Here is a 16,345-nt window from a genome sequence, read left to right on the forward strand (position 1 = left end):
AGCACAACGCTTTACAGTACCAGCGATCCGGGCTCATTTCCTGCCACTGCCTTTAAGGAGTTTGACCACATGGCTTTCCTCCGGGTGCTGCAGTTTCCTCCCACAGTGCAAAGACCTACTGATTGGTAGGTTAATTTGTCATTGTAAATTGTTTAAACTGGGGGGTTGCTGGGCAGTCCGGCTTGACAAGCCAGAAGGACTCAATAAATCAATCACTGTGTCGCTGGGCAGTGAGGGCAGCTCTGCACTGTAACTCAAATAGATCACTGTGTCACTGGGCAGTGAGGGCAGCTCTACACTGTAACTCAAATAGATCACTGTGTCACTGGGCAGTGAGGGCAGCTCTACACTGTAACTCAATAAATAGATCACTGTGTCGCTGGGCAGTGAGGGCAGTTCTGCACTGTAACTCAATAAATAGATCACTGTGTCGCTGGGCAGTGAGGGCAGCTCTACACTGTAACTCAATAAATAGATCACTGTCACTGGGCAGTGAGGGCAGCTCTACACTGTAACTCAATAAATAGATCACTGTCACTGGGCAGTGAGGGCAGCTCTACACTGTAACTCAATAAATAGATCACTGTCACTGGGCAGTGAGGGCAGCTCTACACTGTAACTCAATAAATAGATCACTGTGTCACTGGGCAGTGAGGGCAGCTCTACACTGTAACTCAATAAATAGATCACTGTCACTGGGCAGTGAGGGCAGCTCTACACTGTAACTCAATAAATAGATCACTGTCACTGGGCAGTGAGGGCAGCTCTACACTGTAACTCAATAAATAGATCACTGTGTCGCTGGGCAGTGAGGGCAGCTCTACACTGTAACTCAATAAATAGATCACTGTCACTGGGCAGTGAGGGCAGCTCTGCACTGTAACTCAATAAATAGATCACTGTGTCGCTGGGCAGTGAGGGCAGCTCTACACTGTAACTCAATAAATAGATCACTGTGTCGCTGGGCAGTGAGGGCAGTTCTGCACTGTAACTCAAATAGATCACTGTGTCGCTGGGCAGTGAGGGCAGCTCTGCACTGTAACTCAAATAGATCACTGTGTCGCTGGGCAGTGAGGGCAGTTCTGCACTGTAACTCAATAAATAGATCACTGTGTCGCTGGGCAGTGAGGGCAGTTCTGCACTGTAACTCAAATAGATCACTGTGTCGCTGGGCAGTGAGGGCAGCTCTACACTGTAACTCAATAAATAGATCACTGTGTCGCTGGGCAGTGAGGGCAGCTCTACACTGTAACTCAATAAATAGATCACTGTGTCACTGGGCAGTGAGGGCAGCTCTACACTGTAACTCAATAAATAGATCACTGTGTCGCTGGGCAGTGAGGGCAGCTCTACACTGTAACTCAATAAATAGATCACTGTGTCGCTGGGCAGTGAGGGCAGCTCTACACTGTAACTCAATAAATAGATCACTGTGTCGCTGGGCAGTGAGGGCAGCTCTACACTGTAACTCAATAAATAAATCAGTGTTGCTGGGCTGGCAGTCTAAATAATAAAAAAAAATTATTGTGAATGCGAGCTTTTGAAAATTTGTATTGGTCATAATCCGAGTCGCATCATGCCATGTTCTCACACCATGCCTGTGTTTACTAATCCACAGTGGTTCCTGGTTGATTAATACTGGAGTTACTTTTTCCTTTCAAAATTTATCCTTGTTTTTGTTAGTTTTAATGGCCTTGCTCTTCATCATCTCTGAATCTTCTTTCACTTTTCCATTGTTGGTAGATGTGGCCTCACCTGCCAAGGTTTTGAGCACAGGAATTCGCTCCTTAAACATCTGTTTCTCAATCTACCTTTGCCCATTTATTAGATCCTACTTGAAACCTATCCATTTGGTTATCATCTTTTGCATTTTGTTCTGCTGGTTGTGTCATAGTGCAGAGTCAGGAAAGAGCCAGAGGCTGGATGTTGGTGCATCTGTCTTCTTGTTCTACTGCTTGGCATTGAGTCCAGAAATGAAATGCAAATGTCCTGAGCTGACAAGGCAATTGTAGACCTAACCACCCTCTCAAATGGCGTATGTTGAATGATTTGATGAATTTAAATGAAATCGTTGACCTTGGTTGAAAAGATAAGTTGTTTGTTCCCATCCATAGATGCTGCCTGATTTGCTGAGCTCCTCCAGCACATTGTGTGTATTGCTTTAGATTTCCAGTATCTGCAGTACCTCTTATGACCTCTTAAGTTGTTGTTTACTTTACCAAAAATACTGAATTAAATAAACTCATTCCTTTTAAAATTATGTTTCTTCATCAAAGGCATTTGAAAACTGTTCACGAGCAAAGCCATACAGGGAGCAAGGCCTCAGCACCTGTGGCTTGCGGTACATTTCATGTATTGGAGTGGGGAGAAGGAAGAAGGAAAGCAAAGTTCTAGGATAGAGGGTGGTTGCAGGGGTGAGGGCTGGTGTAACAGGTGTAGTTGTTAGAATAGTGTGGGGATCAGTGACGCTCAGACCTATTACACTGGACTACAAAGATTTTGCTTCCTGAATACTATTGGGTGTATCTTATGGTCAATAGCCCAAAATCCATGCAAATCGCCATGAAATTTCCCTACCTGGCACTATTTTTTTGAAATTGTCTATATTTGTTATTTCAACTTATAATTTAAGTGTAATGAAAATGTTGCCCACAATGTAAGCTGAAAAGTGTTCTATTTTGTACACACACACACTACATGTATATTGGTTTGTGATCACATTGATGTACATGCTCTACACTCATAGCATATTGTGTGTACTCATTATAATAAAGTAAGTCTATCTTCAGGAGTATTTGTTACAACAGCTTTGTTACTTTTATATTTCTGGTGAGTATACACTTAAATCTCAAAGACGGAGCATGACTCCTCTTATTAAGAAAGTCTATCAGCTCTACTTTGGGTGTAGAATTGGTGAACAGGACAAAGCCTTGGCTCACGTTTATTGCGCAATACGCACTGTCAATCTTAGAGCTTGTGTCAGAGGCTTTCGGAAGTCAATGCCATTTGCTGTCTCGGTGATCTGGCGAGAGCAGAAGGATTATGTGCAGAATGCTACTTCTGTCTGACCAGTGTGTCTGGTTTCTCTGCTAAAACAAGAAATCCATTGAATACTCCAATCTACTGCATGCCGAAAGTCTTCCAGCACTGAAGCCATGAGAGACAGTCTAGGGGAGGAAGACAAAGACGCCATGATGCACAAGCCAGGAATGGAAAATGATACTGATACAGATTTTGAACCCTTTAAGGTTGAGTGAGCCTAAACTGATCACTCAATCTGAGTTAAATGACCTGGTCGGAGACCTTGGTTTGTCAAAGGCAAAATCTTAATTTCTGAGTTCAAAGCTGCAAGGATGGAATCTGCAGTCACCGGGCACTAACAGTTCCGTGAAGGATTTCTATACTGGAGACAGATGTTTCCCAAAATAACTAATACCAAGATTAAAGAAGGCATTTTTTGTTTGTCCACAAATCAAACAGGTCATCAATGACAGGCAACTCAAAGAACTTCTAGTGGGACTGGAGAAAATCGCATGGGAGGCATTCAAGGATGTTGTTGAAAATTTTCTTGGCAACTACAGAGCACCAAACTGAGTGCAGCTGGTTAACAATATGCTTCAAGCATATAAATCCATGAAGTGCAACATGTCACTGACGATTTATATTCTGCATTCCCATTTAGATTTCTTCCCTGCAAATCTTCGTGCTGTCAGTGACTGGCACGGTGGAAGATTTCACAAGGAGGTAGTGATCATCGAGAAATGGTATCTGGGCATCTTGAATCAATCAATGCTGGCTGATTATTGTTGGACACTTAAGCAAGAAGCCTCAGACACTGAGTACAAACAAAAATCATCAACAAACCATTTTATCTTGGTTGAACTATTGCAATTAAATGTACAATATTCAATAAAAGTTGATTTCTTGCCTCTCAAGTCTTGCATGATACAAGTGGTCTGAAATTATATTTGTGTTCAACTTCAAGTGGCCTATCACACCATCAAATTTCTAAGGAAGCAACACTTATGTAAAAATTTACTGTCCAGTGTTATATATTATAACACCATTATGGATGACTGGGAAGTAGTGAATCCTGCCCTCCAATATGCGTATGAATCCTGGACTACCTGCAGCAGGCATCTCAAGAGACTTGAGAAATACTCCAAGGCGCTCTCTGTAAAGTCGTTGAAACTCACTAGCGGGGTAACATCTTTAGTATTGAGTCAACTGCATTCAGCAAGCCACTTCCTTTTCACCAGACTTCCGGAACAGACACTCTATTTTGACCTCAGTCTTGGATAGAGATTACCAGTTGGACAGGGGAAAAGATTGCCAGAAAAACAACCAACATCCTACTGACATCTCGGAATCTCTGGCCCACAAATGGGGAAGAAGCATTTGGGATGATGTTGAGAACCCCAAGGCCATGTATCAGAGTACACAGACGCTCTGCATAAGTGACAGAAGGAGAAAATCACCTCACATGCCCCTCACCCACCAGTATGCCTTGCCAATCTTCCTGACCCATCTGTAGAAGACTCTGCAGAATAGAGGAACATCCTTTTAGAATGGACATGAGGAATCTATTTAACCAGACAGTGATAAAACTGTTGAATTTGTTGCCACATGTGGCTGTGGAGGCTATGCCATAGGCTATATTTAAGGCAGAGGTTAATGGATTCTTGATTAATCAGGGTATGAAAGGATATGGGGAGAAGGCTGAGAGGGAAAATGGATCAACCATGATGAAATAGTGGAGCAGACTCAATGGGCCAAATTCTGCTCCGATGTCTTATGATCTTATCGCATTGGCCTCATGAGCCATCTCAGAAAACTCAAAGTTGGAGCAGAGATAAGTAATTGTAAACCCTGAAGACTGCATAACACAAAAAATGTATCAAAATGTTGTACCACATTAAGGGTACTATTTAGGTACACATAATTGTTTTTGTTCTTAATAGGAAGGAAGGTTTGAGGTTGTCACTGTGCAATCTTCATCTAGCAAATTGTCAAACATGTTAACTGTTCTGTAGGTTATAATGTACTACTTTTGTGTGCTCACTAACATGAGTTCCTCACTGTATTTGAAGTTCAAAGTAAATATTATTATCTAGGTACATATATGCTGGGGCGGCTAGTAGAGTAGTGGCATCAGCACTGGACTTCAAAGCAGGTGGTCTTGAGTTCAAACCCAGCTGGGTCCCTACCTGGGCAGCATGATATATGCATCTTTGCTGTCCAAATGTTCCAGGGTTGAGAGACCCAAATGAAGTGACATGCGCGGTGAACCTGTTGCACCAGTAGGCCAATTGGAGTGGATCTAATTTACTTCTCAGGCAGGAATTGATATGTTTCATCACCAACCTCCTAAAGCACTTCTTCACACTGGGTGTAAGTGCTACTGGATGATAGTCATTGAGACAGGTTACTGTGTTCATCTTGGGCACTAGTGTAAATGAAGCCTGCTGGCGGAGGTGGGTACCACAGACTGCTGAAGCGAGACGTTAAAGGTGTTGGTGAGAACTCCAGTTAGTTGATCATCACAGGTCTTTTGTACTCTGCTAGGTACTCTGTCTGGGCCAGATGCTTTCTGTTGGTTCACCCTTCTGAATGATGTTCTCACATCAGCCTCAGAGTCTAAAATCGCAGGGTTATTGGGGGCTTTGGGAGTTTGTGAAGGTGTCTCCATATTTTGACGGTCAAAATGAGCATAAAAGACTTTGAACTCGTGTTGGAGCAAGTTGTTGTTGTCAACTACATTGTTTGATTTGACTTTTTAAGAGGTAATAGCATTCAAGCCCTGCCACAGCTGTCAAGCATCCTGCAATGATTCAAGTTTGGTCTGGAAATGCCACTTCGCACGTGATATGGCTTTTTGGAGATTGTATCTAGACCTCTTGTGTCACACTTGATCGCCAGATCTGAATGCCACTGATCTGGCCTTCAGCTGATTGCCACTTCCCTGTTAATAGACTATAAGACAAAAGGAGCAGAAATCGGCCATTCGGCCCATCGAGTCTGCTCCACCATTTTATCATGACCTGATCCATTCTCCCATTTAGTCCCACTCCCCTGCCTTCTCACCATAACCTTTGATGCCCTGGCTACTCAGATACCTATCAATCTCTGTCTTAAATATGCCCAATGACTTGGCCTTCACTGCCGCCTGTGGCAACAAATTCCATAGATTCACTACCTTCTGGCTAAAAAAATTTTTTTTCGCATCTCTGTTCTGAATGGGCGCCCTTCAATCCTTAAGTCATGCCCTCTCGTACTAGACTCCCCCATCATGGGAAACAACTTTGCCACATCCACTCTGCCCATGCCTTTCAACATTCAAAATGTCTCTGAGGTCCCTCCTCATTCTTCTAAACTCCAAGGAATACAGTCCAAGAGCGGACAAACATTCCTCATATGTTAACCCTCTTATTCCTGGTATTATTCTAGTGAATCTTCTCTGTACCCTCTCCAAAGTCAGCACATCCTTTCTTAAATAAGGAGACCAAAACTGCCCACAGTACTCCAAGTGAGGTCTCACCAGCAATTTATAGAGCCTCAACATCACATCCCTGCTCCTATACTCTATTTCTGTAGAAATGAATGCCAACATTGCATTCGCCTTCTTCACCACCGACTCAACCTGGAGGGTAACCTTAAGAGTATCCTGCACGAGGACTCCCAAGTCCCATTGCATCTCAGAACTTTGAATTCTCTCCCAATTTAAATAATAGTCTGTCCGTTTATTTCTTCTGCCGAAGTGCATAACGGTACACTTTCCGACATTGTATTTCATTTGCCACTTCTTCGCCCATTCTTCCAATCTATCCAAGTCTCGCTGCAGACTCTCTGTTTCCTCAGCACTACTGGCCCCTCCACCTATCTTCATATCATCAGCAAACTTAGCCACAAAGCTATCTGTTCCATAATCCAAATTGTTGAAGTACAATGTAAAAAGAAGCGGCCCCAACACAGACCCCTGTGGAACACCACTGGTAACTGACAGCCAACCAGAATAGGATCCCTTTATTTCCACTCTCTGTTTCCTGCCAATCAGCCAACGCCCTATCCACATATGTAACTTTCCCGTAATTCCATGGGCTCTTATCTTGTTAAGTAGCCTCATGTGTGGCACCTTCTGAAAATCCAAATACACAACATCCACTGCATCTCCCTTGTCTAGCCTACTTGTAATTTCCTCAAAAAATTGTAATAGGTTTGTCAGGCAGGATTCTCCTTTAAGGAAACCATGCTGAGTTCTGCCTATCTTGTCATATGCCTCCAGGTACTCCATAACCTCATCCTTGACAATCAACTCCAACAACTTCCCTACCACCGATGTCAAGTAATAAGGTCTATAATTTCCTTTTTGCTTCCTTGCCCCCTTCTTAAATAGCGGAGTGACATTTGCAATCTTCCACTCCTCTGGAACCATGCCAGAATCTATCGACTTTTGAAAGATAATGGCTAATGCCTCAGCAATCTCCACAGCTACTTCCTTCAGAACACAAGGGTGCATTCCATCTGGTCCGGGAGATTTATCTACCTTTAGACTATTCAGCTTCCTGAGTACTTTCTCTGTCGTAATTGTGACTGCGCACACTTCTCTTCCCTGCCACCCTTGAGTGCCCGGTATATTGCTGATGCCTTCCTCAGTGAAGACTAATGCAAGATACTCATTCAGTTCCTCCGCCATCTCCTTATCTCCCATTACAATTTCTCCAGCATCATTTTCTATCGGTCCTATATCTACTCTCACCTGTCTTTTACTCTTTATATACTTGAAAAAGCTTTTAGTATCCTCTTTGATATAATTTGCTAGCTTCCTTTCATAGTTCATCTTTTCCCTCTTAATGACCTTTTTAGTTTCCTTTTGTAAGCTTTTCAAAACTTCCCAATCCTTGTCTTTCCACTAATTTTTGCTTCCTTGTATGCCCTCTCCTTTGCTTTAACTTTGGCTTTGACTTCTCTTGTCAACCACGGTTTCATCCTTTTTCCATTGGAAAATTTCTTCTTGTTGGAATATACCTGTCTTGCACCTTCCTCACTTCTCGCATAAACTCCAGCCACTGCTGCTCTGCCATCCTTCCCGCCAGTGTCCCTTTCCAGTCAACGTTGGCCAGTTTCTCTCTCATGCCACTGTAATTTCCTTTACTGCACTGAAATACCGACACATCAGATTTCGGCTTCTCTTTTTCAAATTTCACTGTGAACTCAATCATGTTATGATCACTGTCTCCTAAGGGTTCCTTCGCCTCAATCTCTCTAATCACCTCCGGTTCATTACACAATACCCAATCCAGTACAGCCGATCCCCTAGTGGGCTCAACAACAAGCTGTTCTAAAAAGCCATCTCCCAAACATTCTACAAATTTTCTCTGGAGATCCAGTGCCGAACTGATTTTCCCAATCCACTGGCATGTTAAAATCCCCCACAATTATCATAATATTGCCCTTCTGACAAGCCTTTTCTATTTCCTGTTGTAATTTGTAGTCCACATCACTGCAGCTGTTTGGAGGCCTGTATATAACTGCCATCAGGGTCCTTTTACCCCTGCGATTTCTTAGCTCAACCCATAAAGATTCTGCACCTTCTGATCCTATATCACCTCTTTCTAATGATTTGATATCATTTCTTACCAATAAAGCCACGCCACCCCCTCTGCCTACCTGCCTATCCTTCCGATACACCGTGTATCCTTGGACGTTCAGCTCCCAGAGACATGCATCCTTTAGCCACGTCTCAGTGATGGCCACAATATCATACCTGCCAATCTGTAGCTGTACGACAAGATCATCCACCTTATTCCTTATGCTGCGTGCATTTAAGTATAACACCTTAAGACCAGTATTTGGTACTTTTTGCTTTGATTGCACTGCAACTCATCCCAATGGCGACAAATTTGTCCCATCACCTGCCTGTCTTTCCTGACATCTTTACTGCTCACTATCTTAGATTTATTTCTGTTTTCCCCTTCCTCTGCTCTATCATTCTGGTTCCCATCTCCCTGCCAAATTAGTTTAAACCCTCCCTAACAGCTCTATTAAATCTTCCCGCCAGGATATTGGTCCCCTTCGGGTTCAGGTGTAACCTGTCCATTTTGAATACTTCCCCTAGAAGATATCCCAATTATCCAAGAATCTGAAGCCCTGCCCCCTGCACCAGTCTCTCAGCCACGCATTCATCTGCCTGATCCTACTATTCTTGCCCTCACTAGCACGTGGCACAGGTAGCAATCCCGAGATTACTACCCTGGAGGTCCTCCTTCTCAGCTTCCTTCCTAACTCCCGGAAATCTCTCTTCAGGACCTCCTCCCTTCTCCTATCTATGTCATTGGTACCAACATGTACCAAGACAGCTGGCTGCTCACCCTCTCCCTTCAGAATATTCTGGACCCGATCCAAGACATTCTGTACCCTGGCACCTGGGAGGCAACACACCATGCGGGTATCTCTATCAGGCTCACAGAATCTCCTGTCTGTTCCCCTGACTATGGAATCCCCTACGACTACCGCATTCCTCTTCTCCCTCCTTCTCTCCTGCACAACAGCGTCAGGCTCAGTGCCTAAGACCCAGCCACCGTGGGCGTCCCTGTCAGATCATCCCCCTCAACAGCATCCAGAACAAGATACTTGTTGCTGAGGGGGACAGCCACAGGGGTGCTCTCCACTATCCGGGCATTTCCGTTCCCTCTCTTGACAGTGACCCAGTTTTCTGACCCCTGTAGCCTAGGGATGACTACCTCCCTGTAGCTCCTGTCTATCACCACTTCACTTTCCCTAATAAGCAGTAGGTCATCAAGCTGCAGCTCCAGATCCCTAACACGGTCTCTGAGGAGCTGCATCTCGGTGCACCCGGCACACTTGTGGCCATCAGGGAGGCTGGAGGTCTCCCAGGATTCCCACAACTGACACCCTGAACAAAGCACTAACTCTGCAGGTATGCTATCTAATTCTACAGGAGTGAAACAGGAAAAATAAGTCTACTCACCCACTTACCTCGCCAAACAGATGAGCTTTTTAAACCGTTAGCTCATACCGTTAGCTGTGAGAGCCCTGCTGTTCCTGTCTGTCCGGGCCGATTCGCCAAGGGGAGAGAAAAAAAGAGTTGGTGCTTCGCTCTCGCCTCTTCCCATTACCGCCAAAGCCCATTGAAGCCAAAGCCCTACACTCTGCTGCCACTCACTCCGCTGCCCGCTGTATGGGGTGGTCTCCTTTTTAAACTCTCCGCGCTGTCCTGTCTACGTCACGCACCTGCACAGTCTCGTCCTTCTTGCACTTGGAGAAGATTTTTAAAAAACTGCCTTCCTTCAGAATTCAGCTCCCACGCCGCTCTGCTTGTCCCAATCCAAAAGACAGCCATTGGAAGTAACCTTCCTTTTTAAACTCTCCACGCTGTCCTGTCTATGTCACGCGCCTGTGCAGTCTCGTCCTCCTTGCACTCGAAGAAATACATGAGATCTGCAACGCTAGAGAAATATTGAATTCCTTCATTAGTTAACTACAACCTTTTTCCATCAGTCACGCCCCTTTTCCTCCATTCCTCTTCCAAACACACTGAAAACACAGCTTGAATTGTATAATGCTTCCAATGTTTAAAAAAAAAGTTCACAAGTCAGTTTTGGAGAAGTACATTCTGTTTACTGATGAGCTCTATCTATGTTACAAAAAAAAGGACAAAGTTTAAGATCTAATCATTTAAGTAGATAAATAACAATTCTGTTACCTTGGAATTCTTTTCCAGGAACTTGTACATATTATAATAAGACACTTATTTCACTCTTTGTTTCTTATGGGCTGGGGGGTGGGAGCTGCAGTGACTGTCACAGAATGAAGGAGCTATTTTCTGAATGACTTGAAATAATTGGAACAACAAGAAACTTTATTTTCTCATACATTAGTGCTTCTAATATAAATGCTCTAAGACTTTGGGTGGCATGAAAGTGGTTGAAGGAATGACAGTTAATCCCAAAGGGGGGAGAGAGAACATTCCAACGGGAATGAAACTTGATACAGAAGTATCCTATGCTGAAATGTACAGACTTTATAACAGTTTGTCTCTTTGATTTTACATTTTTCCTCATAACATGTACTTAATAAACATATTGCTTCAACTATTTATGCACCTGGGGAAACCTGTTAATAAGCAATACTAATTCATTCATTCTAAACTTTTAACAATCAGTACCTTGTCTAAATTACGCTCCAGTATTGCAGTTTAAACTCTGTCCAGTTTTGAATGGATTTGTGCCTACCTTGTAAATTTATCAAGAGATCTTTTATTTGTTAGACTTTACTTTCTTTTTCCCCACTTGAAAATTTAAAAAGGTAAAATTAAATAATGGATACTTTTGTTGCTGAGTAAAACAAAGAGGATTAATTTCAAGACATTAATTCATTGACAGATGGAAAAGTAGGTATGAGGGAATTTTATTATGATTTTGTGCCAATGAAAAGCAAACATTTTGATATCAAAGCTGGTCAATGCCAGGTCTTTGACTTTGTGTTGAAGGGAAAATGTTCATCATTAGCATTAAAGTAAGTTGCCCAGGGGGTGTCCGTTGCCTGTACTTTCCTGCTTCATCACAGTGCACCCTGCCCCCCACCCCCACATAACTCTTCAACATTGATTCCTGTCAGGCATTAATTCAAAAGGGTCCCTGACTTCCAGCACTTGTGGTCCCATCAAGCTGGCTAAGTAGCAAATTCATTAGAGTCCTTGACTGCTAATTGGGGGGGGGGGGGGGGAAACAAGATAATTGATAGCTTTAACATGTCATGTTATTACATAATTGGCAAATACGTATTTTTTAAAATGAAATAATTGAAAATAATTGTATTACATCATTATATTCTGAAGTAGTTAGGGAAATTGCAGTGTGCATTCCAAAAATTTATATTTTGTTTTGGTGGTGCCAGAGGAGCTGGAAATCTAGTTTGCTTTGCCATTAAAATTTGCATTTTATTCCATGAGATCTAATTAATCTTGTGAGGGCGTATTTTTCAGTCAAACTATTTCATCACTTAAATATTCAGCTGGTTTGCCTTGATTGTATGATGCAGGCCGCAATAGAGTGCAATCAGTGGAAGAGCATTGTACCCCTGACAACAACACTGGGACTTCTGCCTTAAACAAGGTGCTGTTGGTTTCAAGGCATAATGATGGCAATGGCCGATAATATTACTGATGATAAGCCTCTTTTGTCGTCATTGTAACTCAAGATTTGGGCAAAATATTGATTTCAATAATAATGAACATCTGTACAGTTGAATCTAAGTAATCAAGTCAAATGGCTCAAACTGTAAGTTGGTTTGCTAAATTCTTCTTCTGTAATGTCCAGTTAGGCAGTCTAGACCAAATTTATTGTTACAATATGTGGGGGTGTTGCATTTTGATTAGGAGCCAAGAAGCATCACTGGTTGTTGCAAAACTAAAGTTGTTTTGGTGTGTTCATGCTAGCAATGAACTAAAAGCATGATGATCTTCAAAAATGATCTGATTTGTCAGAATACATCCATAACCTTATTGCTTTAATTACATAATGCTCACTTCTAATCAGAAAGAACATAGTAGCCATACAGTACCGCTGAACAATATGTATTCAACATAAAATTTGCACTTGAGAGTTTGGGAAGAAGAGTGGCTTGGCCATTTTATTGTATGAACAGATGTAAGACAGATTTATCCCTATTAATTTCTGATTTAAATTTTGTTTATGCACACTTTTTAACATTTTGGGCTGAGCTAGATGAAGAACTAATTTTTAGTTTGTTCATTTATCGAACTAGTGAAGGAAAATATGTCTGGAGGAGGGCTGACTCATTTCATAGATGGCTAATCACTATTAAAATCTGTAAAATAATTTTAAAAATTGGCAGTGGATGTTGTTTGTTACCAAATAAAATTTTATCAAAATTGGCTTGCAACCTAACTAGAAAACAAAGGTCCAGATTCACATTTTATTGGACCTTATAAATTTGTTTCCTAATGAGTTATAGTCTTGTGTCATAATACATGTCATCATTAACTCTGGTCCATTGTTGACTCAGGGTGATATTCTCAACTGTATTCAAGTTAAATGGCAGTTTATGCTCTGGACTAATAATAAGATCATTTGATTATATGAGCAATGAAAAATAAAATATTCATGGTGTTTTTTTCCAATCAAGGCTCAATTTTTTTGAATAATGCAAGGCCAGGCGATAAGCACAATTAGATTACACTTCTAAATAATACAGACACTTCAAATCAGTTTGATGCAATTCATTAAATGGCAGGGTTTACACCAGTAGCTTTAGTGAATTAATTCCAGAAGTAAAAGAAGTGGTGATTAAAATACTTCCATGGAATTAATCTTGGAAGAAAGGCTTCAGTGATCAATTTATAAAGAGGATTTTAAGCTAGAAGAAAGTAGGCAGTATATCTGAATCAGCAATGGCTTATGTTTATTGGGGACATTGGGCAGGCAATTTCCAAATGAGCTTCACAGAATGTTGTCAGAAGAAACTTAAAACAAGAATTGGGAAATTAGATGGACAACTCCATATTTTGGAGACCGGTCAACTATAACCTCTGACATCTCTATGTCACAGCAAATCAGAATTTTTAATTTATCTCCCTTGATTCCACTACACTTGGCTTGACCCAATCACCATCTGTCCAACTCCTTTCTTGCAGCTGCTTTATTACATAGCCGGTCCATATTCAATACTGTAAAAAGGTGAAAAGGTTCATTGGTTAATAAAATTCTTCTGAAATTCTGAAATTCTTCTTCTGAGTAGACATGAAAACTAGAAAGAAAAGAAAGGCAGCATGATGATCAAACCCTAAATCTCCCCCTCCCTGCACAAAAACTGACCAGGTACATCAACCCTCAAATCCCCCTCCCTGCACAAAAAAAATCAAAGAAAGCAGAACAGGCACATTGAGCCTCAAATCCACCCACCCCCACCGCACAAAAAACAAGAAAGATTGGGGGGAGAAACATGGAATACAAAAGTACTTTAAGACGGGGAGAAAAAAAAGTCCATAGTCCAAATTCACATCCAAAATGCAGAAACCCTGGGCAACATTCTCTGGGCACAGCGGCAGGATCCCCCCGCCCACATCCCGGGAGCGTAGCACAGCAAACCTCGGCGATCAAAAGGCAGGCAGTCGTTGCTGACCTTCTGCATTCGCCTCAATGTTTCAATCTCCCTCATCACTTTAATCAGCGAACAATGGAAGCTTTAATCAGCAAAATTGGGTTGAACACCGGTTCACATGGCGTCCTTGAGGTTCGCACATGCTGCTTCTGCCTCTCGGAGACTGCAAAGCACTGCAACACCCAAACAATCTCCAGACAGCAAATCACAGGCTCCAACAGTTCCAGGATCACATTCAAGATGAAAAACAAATGTAAAAGAAGTGAAATACTATGCTAAGTTTCATGATCTACCCAAAAGATGTCGACTGAAGGAGAGTTGTACACAGGTATCATCTAGACTGGAAGAATAGGACTTTTCCTAAAAGAATTGGTGAGAGTAAAGCTATGGTTTGTAATTTTCAAAGCAAACTCAATTCGCTACCAGTTGAGCCCATCCCTTCCTTTGGTGTCGCGGGCCTGAACCAAACTGTTCTCAACCTTAGTGTCACATTTAACTCAAGATTAACTTTTGACTAAGATCAAAACTACTAATCTCTCTGATATTGGCCATATCTCACTGCTTAAATTCATGTCCCTTATTCATCCCTAACTTATTTGCAAACTGGACTACTACCAATTTCATTTGGCTCATTTTCCATGTTTTTCACCCCTCATAAACTTGGACTTAGCAAATACACTGTTTAGTAATTTGTTCCACTGTTCTATTATAGAAACATAGAAAACCTACAGCACAATACAGGACCTTTGCCCACAAAGCTGTGCCGAACATGCCCTTACCTTAGATATTACTTAGGGTTACCCATAGCCCTCTATTTTTCTGAGCTCCATGTACCTGTCCAGGAGTCTCTTAAAAGACCCTATTGTATTCGCCTCCACCACCGTTGCTGGCAGCCCATTCCACGCACTCACCATTCTTTGCATAAAAAAACTTACCCCTAATATCTCCTCTGTATCTACTTCCAGGCACCTTAAAACTGTGCCCTCTCATGCTAACCATTTCAGCCCTGAGAAAAAGCCTCTGACTATCCACACAATCACTGCTTCTCATCATCTTATACACCTCTATCAGTTCATCTCTCATCCTTCATCGCTTCAAGGAAAAAAGGCCAAGTTTACTCAACCTATTCTCATAAGGCATGCTCCCAATTCAGGCAACGTCCTTGTAAATCTCCTCTGTACCCTTTCTGTGGTTTCCACATCCTTCCTGTAATGAGGCGACCAGAACTGAGCACAGTGCTCCAAGTGGGGTCTGACCAGGGTCCTATATAGCTGCAACATTACCTCTCAGCTCCTGAACTCAATCCCACGATTGATGAAGGCCAATGCACCATATGCCTTCTTAACCACAGAGTCAATCCGCGCAGCAGCTTTGAGTGTCCTATGGACTCGACCCCAAGATCCCTCTGATCCTCCACACTGCCAAGAGTCTTGCCATTAATACTGTATTCTGCCATCATATTTGACCTACCAAAATGAATCACCTCTCACTTACCTGGGTTGAACTCCATCTGCCACTTCTCTGCCCAGTTTTGCATCCCATCAATGTCCGCTGTAAACTCTGACAGCCCTCCACACTATCCACAACACCCCCAAACTTCTGTGTCATCAGCAAATTTACTAAAATTACATAGCTTATCCTTGCTGCTTTTCTAACCAAGTTTGAATATGTACAGTGCTGTGCAAAAGTTTTAGAAACATATAGTATATATAGCTAAGGTTTTTATAGTATAAAATGAAAACATGCTCAAGACTAATTTATCCTAGTTAATGTTTTATATGCCCCGTTGTCTACCCTTCTCACTTTCCTCTATTCCTCTATTAAAAAGAAATGTTGGTTTTCTGACCAATTCCACCTACCTCAGTACTTATGATCTGCCTGTATGAAGTGTGGGAGAGGGTGTTGTACATTTAAAGGAAATTTACTTCTCCCATTACAACAACAGAATTCCATTAATATTTACTTTCCAAGACCAACGATGATGCTGGAAAGTATGGTTAAAGGCTTGGGTTCTGACTTCAAAAAGTTTCAGATAGCTGACAAAACTTTTTATTTACTGCTGCTACCTGCAGAAGCTTCTGCCAGCAGTTTGTTAAGCTTCCACTTATGTACTATTCTTCTGAGCATCTCATGAGCAACAGAATGAAGTGAGTAAGATGACTGTTCAAAGACTACCTAAGCCCACTTGTTAGCATATTTACTT

General features: G+C 42.1%; 1 protein-coding gene across 1 annotated transcript in view; it reads left to right on the top strand.

The window, feature by feature from the left end:
- The window catches only part of LOC134348444 (cysteine-rich motor neuron 1 protein-like), a 262,947-nt gene that overhangs the window by 13,216 nt on the left and 233,386 nt on the right, over window positions 1–16,345 (top strand). The gene's annotated exons all lie outside the window — the stretch shown is intronic.

This window comes from Mobula hypostoma, chromosome 1 (assembly GCF_963921235.1).
Source record: "Mobula hypostoma chromosome 1, sMobHyp1.1, whole genome shotgun sequence".
In the NCBI taxonomy this organism is placed as follows: domain Eukaryota; kingdom Metazoa; phylum Chordata; class Chondrichthyes; order Myliobatiformes; family Myliobatidae; genus Mobula; species Mobula hypostoma.